Source organism: Amblyraja radiata, chromosome 41 (assembly GCF_010909765.2).
Source record: "Amblyraja radiata isolate CabotCenter1 chromosome 41, sAmbRad1.1.pri, whole genome shotgun sequence".
In the NCBI taxonomy this organism is placed as follows: Eukaryota; Metazoa; Chordata; class Chondrichthyes; order Rajiformes; family Rajidae; genus Amblyraja; species Amblyraja radiata.
The window spans coordinates 8909650-8927677 of NC_045996.1; the positions used below are offsets into that span (position 1 = coordinate 8909650).

The 18028-nt window shown below is 50.2% G+C and overlaps 1 protein-coding gene across 7 annotated transcripts in view; it reads right to left on the minus strand.

The window, feature by feature from the left end:
- LOC116967855 (neuroblast differentiation-associated protein AHNAK-like) overlaps positions 1-17481 on the minus strand; it is a 35995-nt gene extending 18514 nt beyond the window's left edge. For 6 of the 7 annotated variants that reach the window (XR_004410343.1, XR_004410342.1, XR_004410345.1 and 3 more), the window contains exons 1-2: positions 17312-17481; positions 935-987 (exon numbers count right to left, since the gene is read on the minus strand). The gene's annotated coding sequence lies outside the window, so the exon portion shown is untranslated. The remainder of the gene's footprint in view (positions 1-934; positions 988-17311) is intronic. The other variant, XM_033014488.1, reaches the window with a different exon arrangement.
- Between the last annotated feature and the right edge of the window lie 547 nt (positions 17482-18028).

The following is an 18028-nucleotide window of genomic DNA, read 5'->3' on the forward strand; positions in this document are numbered from 1 at the left end:
GTGATGTTTCACAGAGTGCTGGAGTAACTCAGCGGGACAGGCAGCATCTCTGGAGAGAAAGAATGGGTGATGTTTCGGGTCGAGACCCCCCGACTCTGAAGAAGGGTCTCGACCCTCGACTGAAGACCCGAAACGCCACCCATTCCTTCTCTCCAAAGATGCTGCCTGTCCCGCTGAGTTACTCCAGAGCTTTTTGTGTCTATCTTCGGATTAAACCAACATCTGCAGTTCCTTCTTACACATTTACTCAGATAGGCACAGGCACAAAATAAAGCAGCTCGCAGATCAGTGGCAAGTCTATCGAACATGTCGGTTTGTTGAAGGCCTTAACAGTGAAATACTTTGGGTGGAAAAGCCACGCAGGTCACAGGGAGAATGTACAAACTCCGTACAGACAGCACCTGTAGTCAGGATCGAACCCTGGTCTCTGGCGCTGTGAGGCAGCAACTCTACCGCTGCGCCACCATGCTCATTAAAGATGACTGGAAATGATAATTAATTAATTGATTATTATTGTGGGCTGGGGTGGGGGAGGAAATGTTCCCCATGTTGGGGGAGTCCAGATCCAGAGGTCACACAGTTTAAGAATAAGGGGCCGGTCATTTGGGACTGAGATGAGGGAAAACTTTTTCACCCAGAGTTGTGAATCTGTGGAATTCTCTGCCACAGCAGGCAGTGGAGGCCGATCTACTGGATGTTTTCAAGAGAGAGTTAGGTTTAGCTCCTAGGGCTGAGGGATCAAGGGATAATGGAAAAAAGCAGGAACGGGGTACCGATGGTGGATGATCAACCATGATCATATTGAATGGTGGTGCTGGCTCGAAGGGCCGAATGGGCTACTCCTGCACCTATTTTTCTATGTTTCTATGAAACCAAGCCAATGGGAGCAGGACCATGCAGTCTGAGGGAGATGATTGGTGCATTCTGTACTTACGTTCGACGGTTCAGACGTGGAGGTGTCACCATTGTCCGACAACCGTACAATGCCTGAAAGAGAAAAGGAAATACAGCAACAAGTTCCATTCAAGTTCAAGTGAGTTTATTGTCATGTGTCCCTGACAGGACAATGAAATTCTTGCTTTGCTTCAGCACACAGAACATAGTAGGCATTGACTACAAAACAGATCAGTGTGTCCATATACCACAATATAAATATATACACACATAAACAAATAAACTGATAAAGTGCAAATAACATATAATGGGTTATTAATAATCAGAGTTTTGTCCGAGCCAGGTTTAATAGCCTGATGGCTGTGGGGAAGTAGCTATTCCTGAACCTGGTTGTTGCAGTCTTCAGGCTCCTGTACCTTCTACCTGAAGGTAGCGGGGAGATGAGTGTGTGGACAGGATGGTGTCCATTCAAGGTCCATTCAATTGAACTCCTCTACAATGGTCGACACATGGAGCCACAGAGCTGTCCACACGCTGGGCAAGGTCGATGCAGCTTACCAACACACAGGTCTGTCCCATCACTGAAGATAGACACAAGTCACTGGAGTAACTCAGTGGAAGATCGACACAAAATGCTGGTTTAACTCAGCGGGACAGGCAGCATCTCTGGAGAGAAGGAATGGGTGATGTTTCGGGTCCAGACCCTTCTTCAGACCCTGAGCCAGTGGGTTTATAACATGTGCCAGTTGATCGTTTGTCTCCTGTGATGGAGACGGTGAGATCAAGAAACTGTAGGGAGATGTCGGAGATGAGTTTGAAGGAGGGTCTCGACCCGAAACGTCACCCATTCCCCCTCTCCAAAAATGTGGGATTACAGACTTCTATGCATTTTGCCCGATGGGAGGGGGGAGAAGAGGGAGTGGCTGGGGTGCGACTCGTCCTTGATTATGCTGCTGGCCTTGAGAGTTATCAAAAAAAGGCAGCTGGACATACGAAAAGGTACAGAACAAAGCAGAGACGGCTCCCATTGCCAAAGAGCCAACAATGGTCCATTGTTGGCCGAGGAGATGTAAATGAAAGGTTAAGAACAGTGAAACTAGCACTGCTATATTGGAGAAAGTGCTTGGGTCCAGAGTAATAAGTCTACAAGTTGAATTACACGCGTTTATCATGAGTTTGCAAGCCCAGCAGAACAGGCAGCTTAAGACTTCAGCTCCAGCTCTATGCTCCTGGAAGCTGAGAAAGGTGGCGCAGCGGTAGAGTTGCTGCCTCACAGCATTAGGGACCCGGGTTCAATCCCGACTGCGGGTCCTGTCTGTACGGGGCTTGCACTTTCCCCCCGTGACCACATGGGTTTTCTCCGGGTGTTCAGGTTTCCTCCCACACTCCAAAGGCGTACAGGTTTGTAGGTGGGAAGGAAAAACAGATGCTGGTTTAAAGCGAAGACAGACATAAAGAGCTGGAGCAACTCAGCGGGACAGGCAGGCAACATCTCTGGACAGAAGGAATGGGTGATGTTTCATGTTGAGACCCTTCTTCAGACGGAGAGTCAGGGGAGAGGGAAATGAAAGGTTAATTGGCTCAGTGAGTGAGAGAGGGAGTGAGAGTGAGTGTGAGAGTGAGAGTGAGTGGGAGTGAGAGTGAGAGTGAGTGAGAGTGAGAGTGAGTGAGAGTGAGAGTGAGGGAGTGAGAGTGAGGGAGTGAGAGTGAGGGAGTGAGAGTGAGGGAGTGAGAGTGAGGGAGTGAGAGTGAGGGAGTGAGAGTGAGGGAGTGAGAGTGAGGGAGTGAGAGTGCGTGTGCTTATGTGTGTGTGTAGGATAGTGTTAGTGTACGGGGAACGCTGGTCGGCATGGATTCAGTGGGCCGAATGGCCTGCTTCTGCTCTGTATCTTTAAACCTAAAATACTAAAACCACAAAAGCCTTGCAATATTTCTCAACGTCGAGCAGACCATCGCTGGTGGCCAAGGCATAAACGGCGCGTGTGATTCAAACACTCATCACATTCCCCTGCGCCAACTCCAGCAGATGCCACCCCATTGCCAGCGGGGCTGAGATGGCCAGAGAGGGTCGTGTGTGTGACTCACTCCTCTCCCTCCCCGACAGAATGGTTGGACACAAAGCACCAGTTCACATCAGCAGTATCTGCTGCCCACTGCCAAATACTCAGCATTACTGGGCCTGGAGGATTACATGACAAACAGTGCCCACGGGCCTGCACCGAGCTGCCGACTCACAACACAGAGCAAGCCTGTTCCTCTCTCCACTGGCTGCAAGGCAGCGCCTGGTCCTTGGTTACAGTCACACCAAAGTGACGCACACATCAGTGCAGGTCCTTGCACACCTCCGCCACAGGGCCCTCCCCGCACCTCCGCCACAGGGCCCTCCCCGCACCTCCGCCACAGGGCCCTCCCCGCACCTCCGCCACAGGGCCCTCCCCGCACCTCTGTCACATGTCCCTGTACAACTCCGCCACATGGCCCTGTACATCTCTGCCACAGGGCCCTCTCCACACCTCCGTCACAGGGCCCTCTCCGCACCGCCGTCACAGGGCCCTCCCCGCGCCTCCGTCACAGGGGCTCTCTCCACACCTCCGCCACATGGCCCTGTACACCTCCACCACAGGGGCCCTCTCCGCACCTCCGCACATGGCCCTGTACAACCACCACATGGCCCTGTACACCTCCGCCACAGGGCCCTCTCCACACCTCCGCCACATGGCCCTGTACACCTCCGCCACATGGCCCTGTACACCTCCGCCACATGGCCCTCCCCGCACCTCTGTCACAGGGGCTCTCTCCACACCTCCGTCACATGGCCCTGTACAACCACCACATGGCCCTGTACACCTCCGCCACAGGACATTCCACACCTTCGCCACAGGGCCCTCCGCACCTCCGCCACAGGGCCCCTGTGCACCTCCGCCACAGGGGCCCTCTCCGCACCTCCGTCACATGGCCCTGTACAACCACCACATGGCCCTGTACACCTCCGCCACAGGACATTCCACACCTTCGCCACAGGGCCCTCCGCACCTCCGCCACAGGGCCCCTGTGCACCTCCGACACAGGGCCCTCTCCACACCTCCGCCACAGGAGCCCTCTCCGCACCTCCACCACAGGACCCTCCACACACCAACCAAAGGACATTGTCCACCTCCACCACAGGTCCCTCCCCATCTCTACCACTACAGGCTCTAAATGGTCAAATTCGTCTCCTTTGTCATATGGCCATTTAGGTTTAGTTTACAGTTATAGAGTATTACAGCATGGAAATAGGCCCTTCGGCCCAACTTCCCCATGCCGACCAACATGCCCCACCCACACTGGTCCCACCTGCCTACGTTTGGCCCATACCCCAGTAAAACTATCCGTGTACCTGCCTGAATGTTTCTTAAACATTGCAATAGTAACTGCCTCAACAACATCCTCCAGCAGCCCGTGACATACACCCTTTGTGTGAAAATAACCTTCAGATTCCCATCTCTATCTGGCAACATGATGGGGTGATGGAGGGCTGTGGACCACGGGCAGATGGGATGGATATAAATGGCCTTTATGGTCATCGAGTCTGGAGAGCAAGTCTCTACATTGGCCTGTTCTATGCTCTAAGTATATCTGGTGATCAGGCTTCACCAACCTCCTGGGGACAGAGAATTCCAGAAATTCACTGTGGAAAATTGGAAGGCCAAGTCAACAGTATTAGTTTGTCATGAGCACCATATATGAACTGGAAGAGTGAAATTCCTCCTTTAGTTTAGTTGAGATACAGAGCGGAAACAGGCCCTTCAGCCCGCCAGGTCCGAGCCGATCAGCGATGCCCCTGTCCCACTTAGGAAACCTGAACGGAAACCTCTGGAGACTTTGCGCCCCACCCAAGGTTTCCGTGCGGTTCCCGGAGGTTGCAGGTGGTTGCAGGTAGTGGAAGCAGGTAGGGAGACTGACAAAAACCTCCGGGAACCGCACGGAAACCTTGGGTGGGGCGCAAAGTCTCCAGAGGTTTCCGTTCAGGTTTCCTAAGTGGGACAGGGGCATTATATTCTACACCCACTTGGGCCAATAATTTTTTACATTTACCAAGCCAATTAACCTACAAACCTGTACTGTAGGTGTCGGAGAAACCCAACACAGATCACGGGGAGAACGTGCAAACTCCGCACAGACAGCACCCGTAGTCAGGATCGAACCCGGGTCTCCAGCACTGCATTCGCTGTTAGGCAGCAACTCTACCGCTGCGCCACCATGACCGTAGTAGCTTTACAACCACAGTAGAAGCAACAACAATAATACTCCCATTATCATGTATCTGTACACTGTGGATAGCTCGATTAGTTTAGTTTAGAGATACAGCGTGGAAGCCCAACTGGTCCTTGCCGACCAGTGATCCCCGTACACTAGCACTATCCTACACGCACTAGGGACAATTTACAATTTTACCGAAGCCAATTAGCCTACAAACCTGTACGTCTTTGGAGTGTAGGGGGAAACCGGAGCACCTGGAGAAAACCCACGCAGGTCACGGGAAGAACATACAAACTCCGTACAGACAGCAGCCGCACAGAGGCCACAAACCCCTGGATCAGATCACGCATCTATCCCCATTCCTGACCCCCCCCCCCCCCCGATATTTCTCTCAAGTTCTGGTCACATACTAACCACCTCACTTCCAAACCAACCTCCCTTCCATTGACTCCATCTACACCTCACGCTGCCTCGGCAAGGCCAGCAGCATCATCAAGGACCAGTCGCACCCCGGCCACTTCCCCTTCTCCCATTGGGCAAAAGGTACAGAAATGCGAAAAAGCACACCTCCAGATTCAGGGACCATTTCTTCCCAGCCGTTATCAGGCAACTGAACCATCCGACCACAACCAGAGAGCAGTGCTGAACTACTATCTACGTCACTGTTGACCCTCGGTCTATCCTTGATCGGACTTGCACTAAACGTTATTCCCTTATCATGTATCTATACACTGTAAACGGCTCGATTGTAATCATGTGTTGTCTTTCTGCTGACTGGATAGCACGCAACAAAAGCTTTTCACTGTACCTCGGTACACGTGACAATAAACTAGACTGAAACTGACCTATCGCCACTTGCTAACAGAAGGCATCACATGTAATCAATGTCACGGCATAGAGGGTTCACAGGAGAGGGCTCTGGAAGAACATATGGCTTTTACCAATACTCCCATAGCATGCAGGTGGTCCCATGAGCAAGTGAAGTGACAGTGGGCACATAATGGACTCTGAGATAGACACTAACTGCTGGAGAAACTCAGCGGGTCAGGCAGCATCTCTGGAGAGAAGGGAATAGGTAACGTTTCGAGTCAGGACCCTTCTTCAGATGGAAGGGTCTGTCCCACTGTACAAGATAATTCAAGAGTTCTCCCGGGTTTTCCCCCGATTCGAACTCGGAGAATGTCCGTAGGAGTTCATGGATGTCACGTAGCGGCTCGTACGAGTAACGGCAGGCGCTCGGTAAATCCGGTAAACTCGTGACGTTTCTTCAACACTGTGAAAAATGTCCACGAGTAAAAAAAATACTGGTGATGAAAAGAAAATTGTTACCTTTTACTCGTACGAGCCGCTACGAGACATCCACAAACTCCTACGGACATTCACCGAGTTCGAATCAGGGGGAAACTCGGGAGAACTCTTGAATTATGTCGTACAGTGGGGCAGGCCCTTGAGAGAACAGTCCGACGCAAAACGTGTTTTCTCTCCAGAGTTACTACTGCCTCACCTGCTGAATTACTCCAGCACTCTGCGCCTTTCTTCAGTATTCTTAAGGGGTTGGACAGGCTAGATGCAGGAAGATTGCTCCTGATGTTGGGGAAGTCCAGGACAAGGGGTCACAGCTTAAGGATAAGGGGGAAATCCTTTAAAACCGAGATGAGAAGAACTTTTTTCACACAGAGAGTGGTGAATCTCTGGAACTCCCTGCCACAGAGGGTAGTCGAGGCCAGTTCATTGGCTATATTTAAGAGGGAGTTAGATGTGGCCCTTGTGGCTAAGGGGATCAGAGGGTATGGAGAGAAGGCAGGTACGGGATACTGAGTTGGATGATCAGCCATGATCATATTGAATGGCGGTGCAGGCTCGAAGGGCCGAATGGCCTACTCCTGCACCTAATTTCTATGTTTCTATGTTTCTATTAACTGGCACCTGCAGTTCCTTCCTACACGCCATTTGGCCGACATTTTGCTCACTCACTAACTTATCGTCATCTGCCCCTCCCCACCCATGAACACTTTTGTCCTCCTCATCACTTGCCTTCCCATCTCATTGTCTCGTCCACTAGTTTGAAGCAACACACTCATTGCCTTTCTCCGAGTCTCTAAGATATTGGTTGAGAGATAATGACAAAATTTGTTTTGTGTGCTAACCAGGCAAATTATCCCGTACATGAATACAATCTTATTTTCAGAAATAGAGTGAGGAAACAGGCCCTCCAGTCCACGCCGACCAGCGATCACCCCTTACCCTCTGAAGAAGGGTTTCGGCCCGAAACGTCGCCTATTTCCTTCGCTCCATAGATGCTGCCGCACCCGCTGAGTTTCTAGGGTATCTAAAGTAACGACGCTGTTTGCAGCCAGTAACAGGGTTATAGGTCTCTGAGTGATGACACAGCGGGGGAATTGAACCTTGCTTTATACTGCTTACAATTCCACTCTGCTGGCCAGCCCTTCTGCAATAAATATTATACTGTAAATACTAATTTGTAGCCCAAATACTTAAAACATTTACAAGCTGTTTGGGCCGCTCTCACTCTCCCACTCGCAAACGGGAGGAATTTGATCCCTCTCTTGGTGCCAATCAGCCAAAAGAACGAACGTTATTCAATTTTCAGGGCTGTATTCGGAGAAAATATGCACTCATTTCCCACACTCAGTGTGGATAGCCCACACTCGCTCATCGCTAAAGGTCGACCATTGTAATCGCGCAGCCCCTTGCTCCTGGACCTCACTTGTAGTCTGCCACCGACATTCTTCATGTGTGCTGGAATGTGTTGTGGCCGAGGGTTAGAAATGTCCTGCACAGAATCTCCGGCTGATAATCCCAGCGGCAACACTGTAGCAAACAAACCCTGGTGCAATCTCACCTGGAGCAGATGTGCAGTTACATGCACAGGCACAGGTAGAGTTGCCCTTGTCCCACTTCGGAAACCTGGATTTCCCCCTTATCCTTAAGATGTGACCCCTTGTCCTGGAACAGGTACAGGTAGAGTTATGCCCCTTGTCCCACTTCGGAAACCTGAACGGAAACCTCTGGAGACTTTGCGCCCCACCCAAGGTTTCCATGCGGTTCCCGGAGGTTTTTGTCAGTCTCCCTACCTGCTTCCACTACCTGCAACCTCCGGCAACCACCTGCAACCTCCGGGAATCGCACGGAAACCTTGGGCGGGGCGCAAAGTCTCCAGAGGTTTCCGTTCAGGTTTCCTAAGTGGGACAGGGGCATAAAGGTGCAGTCTCACCTGGACAATGGATATAGCCTCACCTGGACTAGACTACTCATAGTCATAGCATGAAAACAGGTCCTTCCACCCAACTAGCCCACGCCGATCAAAATGCCTCTTTTTGAACTAATATTTGGGTTTTTACTTTATTATGGTTTTTAGTTTATTATGTTATAGTCATGGAAAGTTATGTTACAGCACAGAAACAGGCCCTTCGGCCCAACTAGCCCATGCTGACCAACATGCCCCATCAACACTAGCCCCACTGCCTGCATTTGGCCCATATCCTGGCCTCTCGCCACCCGCTCCCTGTGCAGTTCCGAATAAATGTCAAGATCCTTCTTTATGTTTACAAAGCCCTTAACGGGCTCGCCCCCACCTACATCAAAAGTCTGCGTACCCACCACACCACCTCCAGGTCCCTCAGATCGGCCGACTTGGGGTTACTGAACATCCCGCGGTCCAGGCATAAGCTCAGGGACGACCGGTCCTTTGCGGTTGCAGCTCCTAGACTGTGGAGCAGCATCCCCCTTCCCATCAGAACTGCCCCCTCCATCCACTCCTTTAAGTCAAGACTTAAAACTCATCTCTACTCCCAAGCCTTTCTTGACGTCCTCTGAGGGAGGGCTATATGTATGTATTTATGTATGTACTTAATCTATGAACCAATGTTGTGTAACGTTAGTACCTCCACCAATGTAAAACACTTTGGCCAACGAGAGTTGTTTTTTAAATGTGCTACAGAAATAAAAGTGACTTGACTTGACTTGACATCCCTCTAAAGCTATCCTATAAACGTACCTGTCCAAATCTTTCTTAAATGTTGTGTTAGTACCTGCCCCAACCACCTCCTGTGGCAGCTTGTTTACATGTACACCTGCATCTACAGGTAGAGATCAGGTATAGTCGCGAAGATAGACACAAAGTGCTGGAGTAACTCAGCGAGTCGGGCAGCATCTCTGGAGAAAAGGATGGGTGACGTTTCAGGTCAGAACCCTTCTTCAGGCTGAAAGTAGAGGGAGGGAACTGTCGCTAGACAAGGCCAGAGCAAATTCAGGCCAGCAACAGACGACCAAGAAAGGGGGCGGCCATAATAATAATAATAATAATGGATGGGATTTATATAGCGCCTTTCTAATACTCAAGGCGCTTTACATCGCATTATTCATTCACTCCTCAGTCACACTCGGTGGTGGTAAGCTACTTCTGTAGCCACAGCTGCCCTGGGGCAGACTGACGGAAGCGTGGCTGCCAATCTGCGCCTACAGCCCCTCCGACCACCACCAATCACTCACACACATTCACACACAGGCAAAGGTGGGTGAAGTGTCTTGCCCAAGGACACAACGACAGTATGCACTCCAAGCGGGATTCGAACCGGCTACCTTCCGGTTGCCAGCCGAACACTTAGCCCATTGTGCCATCTGTCGTCCCAGCCAGGCTGAAGGATGAAGTTGGGCTGAAGGGCCCATTTCCACACTGTATGACGATGTTTCCATGACTATAGAAATTCCTCCTCATCGTCTTTCTAGAGTAGGGTGCTTGGGACACAAATGGCATGGCATGGCCTGATGAGTGTAGTTAGAGGGGACACAGGCTTGGGAGAACACCGACTTGTTTGCCTTCAGTGAATTTGGAAGATATTGTCTCGATTCCATTAGTGGGATCACTCAGTGTCTGGATATACTTACTGAAGCTAGTCCAGATCTCAGAAGCATCTAAGAGGGCAGGATGAAGTTCATAAATTCTCCGAGCAGAATGAGCCCATCAAGTCTACTCCGCCACTCAATCATGACTGATCTATCCTTCCCTCCCAGCCCCATTCTCCTGCCTTCTCCTCATAACCCCTCTCACCCGTACTCATCAAGAACCTGTCAATCTCTGCCTAAAAATATCCATTGACGTGGCCTCCAGTCTTCTGTGGCAAATGAATTCCACAGATTCACCAACCTCCGATTGAAGAAATTCCTCCTCATCTCCCATCTAAAGGTACGTCCTTTAATTCTGAGGTTGTGACCTCTGGTCCAAGAGTCTCCCATGAGTGGAAACATCCTTTCCACAAACACTCTATCCAAGCCTTTCATTAATCAGTCTCATCCCTCTAAACTCCAGCGAGTACAGGCCCAGTGTCGTCAAACGCTCATCGTATGTTATCCCACTCATTCCTGGGATCGTTCTTGTAAACCTCCTCTGGACCCTCTCCAGAGCCAGCACATCCTTCCTCAGATATGGTGGTCAAAACTGCTCACAATACTCCAAAAGCGGTCTGACCAGCTCCTTATAGAGCCTCAGTATTACATCCCAGTTTTTGTATATTCTACCCCTCTCTAACTAAATCCCAGCATTGCATTTGCCTTCCTCACCACCAATTCAAATTGCAAATTCACTTTTTGGGAATCCTACACCAGAACCCCCAAGTCCCGGGAGGAGGAAGGAGATTGTTATGCCCCTGTCCCACTTAGGAAACCTGAACGGAAACCTCTGGAGACTTTGCGCCCCACCCTAAGGTTTCCGTGCGGTTCCCGGAGGTTGCAGGTGGTTCCCGGAGGTTGCAGGTAGTGGAAGCAGGTAGGGAGACTGACAAAAAACTCCGGGAACCACACGGAAACCTTGGGTGGGGCGCAAAGTCTCCAGAGGTTTCAGTTCAGGTTTCCTAAGTGGGACAGGGGCATAACTCTACCTGTACCTGTTCCAGGACAAGGGGTCACAGCTTAAGGATAAGGGGGAAATCCTTTAAAACCGAGATGAGAAAAACTTTTTTCACACAGAGTGGAAGCAGGTAGGGAGACTGACAAAAACCTCCGGGAACCGCACAGAAACCTTAGGTGGGGCGAGGTTTCCGTTCAGGTTTCCTAAGTGGGACAGGGACATTATAGGAAGAAGATATTCTTGAACCTGATGGTCTAGATTTCCAGACTCCTGAATCCGTCTTCCCGAGAGCCGGAGTGAAACGGGAGCGTGTTCAGGCTGGTGTGGGTCTTTGATGATGCTGGCTGCCTTTTTTGAGGCAGCGCCTCCTATATATCCCTTCGATGGTGGGGGAGGTCGGTATCTGTGATGGACCGGGCAGTGTTCACTACGTTTCGCAATCTCCCTCATTCCTGGGTGGTCAAGGTGCTGAAGCAGGCCCTGATGCAACGGGCCAATATGCTCGCTACTGTTCACCTGCAGAAGGTCAAGAGCATTTGTTGACATACCGACGAGTCTCCTCAGTCGTCTCGGGAAGTAATGCATTGATGGGTTCAATGATGAGTGTGATACAGGGGGGGTAGAGAACACTGCCATTCACATCTTCACATCTTCCTAAACAGTGTAACACACAAATACATCCTGACCTCCCCATAGAAACGCACCACGCACATCTCCGAACATCTCTCCTGGTCCGAGAACACTGATGCAATTATAAAGAAAGCACTATAAAGAAAGCGCCTCTACTTCCTGAGAAGATTACGGAGAGTCGGTATGTCAAGGAGGACTCTCTCGAACGTCTACAGGTGCACAGTAGAGAGCATGCTGACCGGTTGCATCGTGGCTTGGTTCGGCAACTTGAGCGCCCTGGAGAGGAAAAGACTACAAAAAGTAGTAAACACTGCCCAGTCCATCATCGGCTCTGACCTCCCCACCATCGAGGGGATTTATCGCAGTCGCTGCCTCAAAAAGGCTGGCAATATCATCAGAGACCCACACCATCCTGGCCACTCACTCATCTCCCTGCTACCTTCAGGTAGAAGGTACAGGAGCCTGAAATCTGTAACATCCAGGTTCAGGAATAGCTACTTCCCCACAGCCATCAGGCTATTAAACTCAACTCTTCACACTGTGTTTTTGATTTTCTGTTTTTGGATTGAATTCGGTTTTTAATTTGTGTCTCTGTGATGTCTTTATTACTTGTTATATTCCGATTATATGTTATTCCGATTACTATGTAAGGTGTCCTTGAGATGTCTGAAAGGCTCCCATTAAATAAAATTTATTATTATTATTATTATTAAACAAAATAAACAATAGACAATAGGTGCAGGAGTAGGCCTTTTGGCCCTTCGAGCCAGCACCGCCATTCAATGTGATCATGGCTGATCATCCACAATCAGTACCCCGTTCCTGCCTTCTCCCCATATCCCCTGATTCCGCTATTTCTAAGAGCCCTAACTCTGAACATTAATATCCCATTGCACTTAATCTGTTTATTTATGTGTGTGTATATATTTATATCTATATCTATATCTATATCTATATCTATATCTATATCTATCTATCTATCTATCTATCTATCTATCTATCTATCTATCTATCTATCTATCGCTCCGTACAGACAGCACCCATGGTCAGGATCGAACCCGGGTCTCTGGCGCTGTGAGGCAGCAACTCTACCGCTGAGCCACCCAACGTCTGGGGGAAGTGCAAGTTCAAGAGAAACTTTCAGAAAAGAGTTGGATTAAAAACTTGAAAAGATAAATAGATGAGCAAGTCGGTGGAGGAAGTGGAGGAAAATAGGTCTGATTGTTACAAAGACATAATTTAACCATTAAAGGGTGGACAAAAATGCTGGAGAAACTCAGCGGGAGAGGCAGCATCTATGGAGCGAAGGAATGGGTGACGTTTTGGGTCCCGAAACGTCACCCATTCCTTCGCTCCATAGATGCTGCCTCACCCGCTGAGTTCCTCCAGCATTTTTGTCTACCTTCGATTGTTCCAGCATCTGCAGTTCCTTCTTAAACCTAAGCATTGAGGGTCGGGTAGATTCCTGTGTTACAACGCTGTGGTTCCTTGGCCTGTACTCCGAGCCAATCTGCAATTAAATGGGTGCTGATTGACTTGATTGTGTCGATTGAAGGAGGTTTGTGGAGAAACAACCTTGTTGAGAGAATTGGTCGGCAGAGTCCGAGGATTGTGGCCGTAATTCTCTCATTCCCGGGACTTTGAGGCGAGCCAGGAGTTCAAGGTTCAAGATTCACGAGAGTTTTTTGTCATGTGTCCCAGATAGGACAATGAAATTCTTGCTTTGCTTCAGCACAACAGAATATAGTAGGCATGAATACAGAACAGATCAGTGTGTCCATATGCTATTGTATAAATATATACACTTTGGCCAATTTTTCCCACTACCCCCTCTCCCCCTTCCACCCACCCCTCGCACTGCCCATCCACAGCCATTTCCCGAGGAGAGCAAGAGGAAGGAAAGGTGTGTGTGTGTGTCCTGACCAAAGTCCTGACCTCTGTCAAGCGCGGAGATGTCACATCCTGCTTCTTTGTGCTGGGCGCTCCACGTACAAACTGCTGAGAGAGGGACTTACTATTAAACACAACTCAAACAAAGAGTTCACACAGAGAGTGGTGAATCTCTGGAACTCTCTGCCACAGAAGGTAGTTGAGGCCAGTTCATTGGCTATATTTAAGAGGGAGTTAGATGTGGCCGTTGTGGCTAAAGGGATCAGGGGGTATGGAGAGAAGGCAGGTACAGGATACCGAGTTGGATGATCAGCCATGATCATATTGATATATTGATCATATGTGTGTGTGTGTGTGTGTGTGTGTGTGTGTGTGTGTGTGTATATATATATGTATACATATATTCGTATAATAATAATACATTTTATTTATGGGCGCCTTTCAAGAGTCTCAAGGACACCTTACAAAAATTTAGCAGGTAGAGGAAAAACATGTAAGAGGAATGAAATAAATAGTAGAGACATGACTAGTACACAAAGTAAAGACAGAATTCAATTCAAAACACAATACGAGGCAATTAATGCACAGATGAAAAGGGAGGGGGACGTGGGGCTAAGGATAGGCAGAGGTGAAGAGATGGGTCTTGAGGCGGGACTGGAAGATGGTGAGGGACACGGAATTGCGGATCAGTTGGGGGAGGGAGTTCCAGAGCCTGGGAGCTGCCCTGGAGAAGGCTCTGTCCCCAAAACTGCGGAGGTTGGACTTGTGGATGGAGAGGAGACCGGCTGATGTGGATCTGAGGGACCGTGAGGGTTGGTAGGGGGAGAGGAGGTCAGTGAGATATGGGGGGGCCAGATGGTGGAGGGCTTTGTAGGTGAGGATAAGGATTTTGTAGGTGATTTTGTAGTTGTGTATGTTTATGTATATGTGTATATATATATGCTTGCGTGTATATATGCGTACGTGTATATATGCGTACGTGTATATATGCGTACGTGTATATCTGCGTACGTGTATATCTGCGTACGTGTATATCTGCGTACGTGTATATCTGCGTACGTGTATATCTGTGTATATGAATGAAGAGAGGGAAAGGGTGACGTTTCAGACTGAAGAAGGGTCTCAACGCGAAACGTTGCCTATTCCTTCTCTCCAGAGATGCTACCTGTCCCGCTGAGTTACTCCAGCATTTTGTGTCTCTCTTCAGTCCCTTTGTGGAAACAGGCCCTTTGTCCCAGCGAGTCTGCACCGACCAACAATGACCCCATACAAGGTAGACAAAAATGCTGGAGAAACTCAGTGGGTGCAGCAGCATCTATGGAGCGAAGGAAATAGGCGACATTTCGGCCCGAAACGTTGCCTATTTCCTTCGCTCTATAGATGCTGCTGCACCCGCTGAGTTTCTCCAGCATTTTTGTCTACCTTCGATTCTCCAGCATCTGCAGTTCCTTCTTAACCCAAACGACCCCATACAGTCACCTATCCCACACACCAGGAACAATTTAAAATGTATTTACCCAAGCCGAATAACCTGCAAACATGCACGTCTTTGGAGTGTGGGAGGAAACCGGAGCACCTGGGGAAAAAACCCACGCGGTCACAGGGAGAGCGTGCAAACACCGTACCTGTAGTCAGGGTCGAACCTGGGCTTCTGATGCAGCAACTCTACCGCTGTGCCACCCCTGATCTTCCCGTGAAAGTGCTCCAGGGAATGCAACGCTGGGAGGGAATCCCAGGATTTTGACCCTTGCAACAAGAATTAGTTCAGGGGCATCCTTGGCAATGTTTCCGCACCCCTTTGTCCAGGGGCACCCCTTTGTTCAGGGGCACCCCTTTGTTCAGGGGCACCCCTTTGTTCAGGGGCACCCCTTTGTCCAGGGGCACCCCTTTGTTCAGGGGCACCCCTTTGTTCAGGGGCACCCCTTTGTCCAGGGGCACCCCTTTGTTCAGGGGCACCCCTTTGTTCAGGGGCACCCTTGGCAATGTTTCCACACCCCCTTTACTATTTTCTCTGGTGAGGGAACTCCAAACCAGGGTCTGTAATTTGAACCAAGACCACTCCCAGACCGAGGAGACTGGGCTGCATTTTCTTTCTCGCCCACAGATCATGGGGGCTAGAACTTAGATCCATTACAGTACAAGAACAGGCCCTTCGGCCCACATTATCTGTGCCGTACTTGACGGTTCTTGAGATACAGCATGGTAACAGGCCCTTCGATCCACTGAGTCGAGGCCAACACTAGTGAAGAAACAGGTCCATCAGTTAGCTGAGCCTGCTCCAGCCATCGATCATCCGCCCACATTAATCCCACTTTCGCACTCACTCCCTACACATTAGGGGCACTTTACAGAGTTTTACAGTTAACCTACAAGCCCGCAGGTCTTTGGAAGTGGGAGGAACCCGGAGCACCCGGAGGAAACCCGCGCGGTCACTCACGGGGAGAACGTACAAACTCCATAACTGTGTGTGTGTGTGTGTGTGTGTGTGTAACAGGGATTGCGTCTTTCGGCAGGCAGTGGCTGGGCAGAGCTGGGCACAGTGGTCGACAGACCAGACCGGCACAGGAGCAGAGTCACACCCCGAGCCTCCTCCCTCCCTCCTTGTGCCACAAGGCGCTACATCAAGAGTGGCCGCTAATATCTCGTTCACCCCGACACCGAACGCTTTACCTTTCCTAGATCTGCGGCCAATAATCACCGCTTTGCCGTCCTATTACATGTCACAACGATTCATCTCCCAGGCACTAGACATCATCACTCAGAGAGGGACGGGTCTCACACACTGGCCCTCACTCACTGGGAGACACGCACACACGCACACAAACACACGCACACACACACTCTCACACAGACCCCCACTCACTGGGGTACAGGTCCTACACACATCCACACTGACCCACACATACATACATACACACAATTACACACACTCACACTGGGAGAAGGGTCCCACACACACACTGGGAGAAGGGTCCCACACACACACACACTGGGAGAAGGGTCCCACACACACACACACACACTGACCCTCACTGTGGGAAGGGTCCCACACACACCTACACTCACACAGGGGTGCAGGTCCCACATACACACACACTGACCCTCACTCACGGGGGAGCGGTTACACACACTCACACTGGGGGAAGGGTCCCACACACACACACACACTGGGGGAAGGGTCCACACACACACACACACACACACACACAGGGGAAAAGGTCCCACACACACACACACATATATCCACACTGTGGGAAGGGTCTCCAGTTCCAGACTGCACTGCAATAGTACACTGCACATTGTACCACTCAGTCTGGGAGGGTTTCTCAGAGGGGTTCATGTAGACAATCCTAACACCCACTTTGATGCCCTTTACAGTAAAAACAAAGAGAGATGAAGAGCTAGCCTCCCGCAACTGGTACTCGGGGTTGCAGGACAATGAGCAAACTGCAAGTGCCGGCACCAGCGACAACAATAGGCACCTCACAAGTTCAAAGCGAAACGTCAACAACAGTCAAACTAAAACAGATGCCAGTTCATTAAAACTTTCACCTTTACAAAATGATTGGAGCGGAAAGAAGGGAAACACAGCAGAGACACAGAGCAAGCCCAGTCCCAGTCTGAGGAGATGCTGCCTGTCCCGCTGAGTTACTCCAGCGTGTTGTGTCTATCTTTGTACCAGTCTTGGACTAACTGCACAGGAAGTTTCCCCCTCTCAGTCCGGTTCCACTTTACAATGTAAAGCGTGTGTGAGCAAGCGACGCCGCGGCTAACATAATAGCCTAGATTTACCTTCGGGTTAATCCCTCGTTGGATCCCTTGTGTGAGGAGGTGCAGGGGGCCAGAGCAGCGGACGATGTAACGGCGTGTGCTGGATGGAGCTGTGGTCTGGGCACAACCAGCCTGGAATAAGTGAAGCGGCGACGCTGCTTGCTTTACACACACACACCCAGTGTAGGCTGGCCTCTCTGACTATTGGTTTGGGGCTGGACTGATATCAAAGCTGTGTGAGGCTGTCGGGGACGTCAATCCTGGCCAGAGACTTGGGGGCAGTTTCGAGAACTCTGACTGGTGCATCTCAGCTGCTTCAGAAGCCCAGTGTCTAACTAAGCCTGTTGTGTGGTCCCTGGTCTCCAGGGGAGAGGGAGAGCAGTACTGAAGATAGACGCAAAATGCTGGAGTAAACTCAGCGGCAGCGGGACAGGCAGCATCTCTGGAGCGAAGGAATTTCTGAAATGGGTCACCCGTTTCTTCTCTCCAGAGATGCTGCCTGTCCCGCTGAGTTACTCCAGCATTTATTGTCTATCTTCGGTGTAAACCGGCATCTGCAGTTCCTTCCCACACATCAAGCCGTCCACAGTGTACAGATGCAGGATAAAGGGAATAATGTTTAGTGCAAGATAAAGCCAGTAAAGTCTGATTAAAGATAGTCCGAGTGTCTCTAATAAGACCCTGTGCTGTTTCACTCTGCACTAGATGAGTACAGCACAAGAACAGGCCCATCGTAAC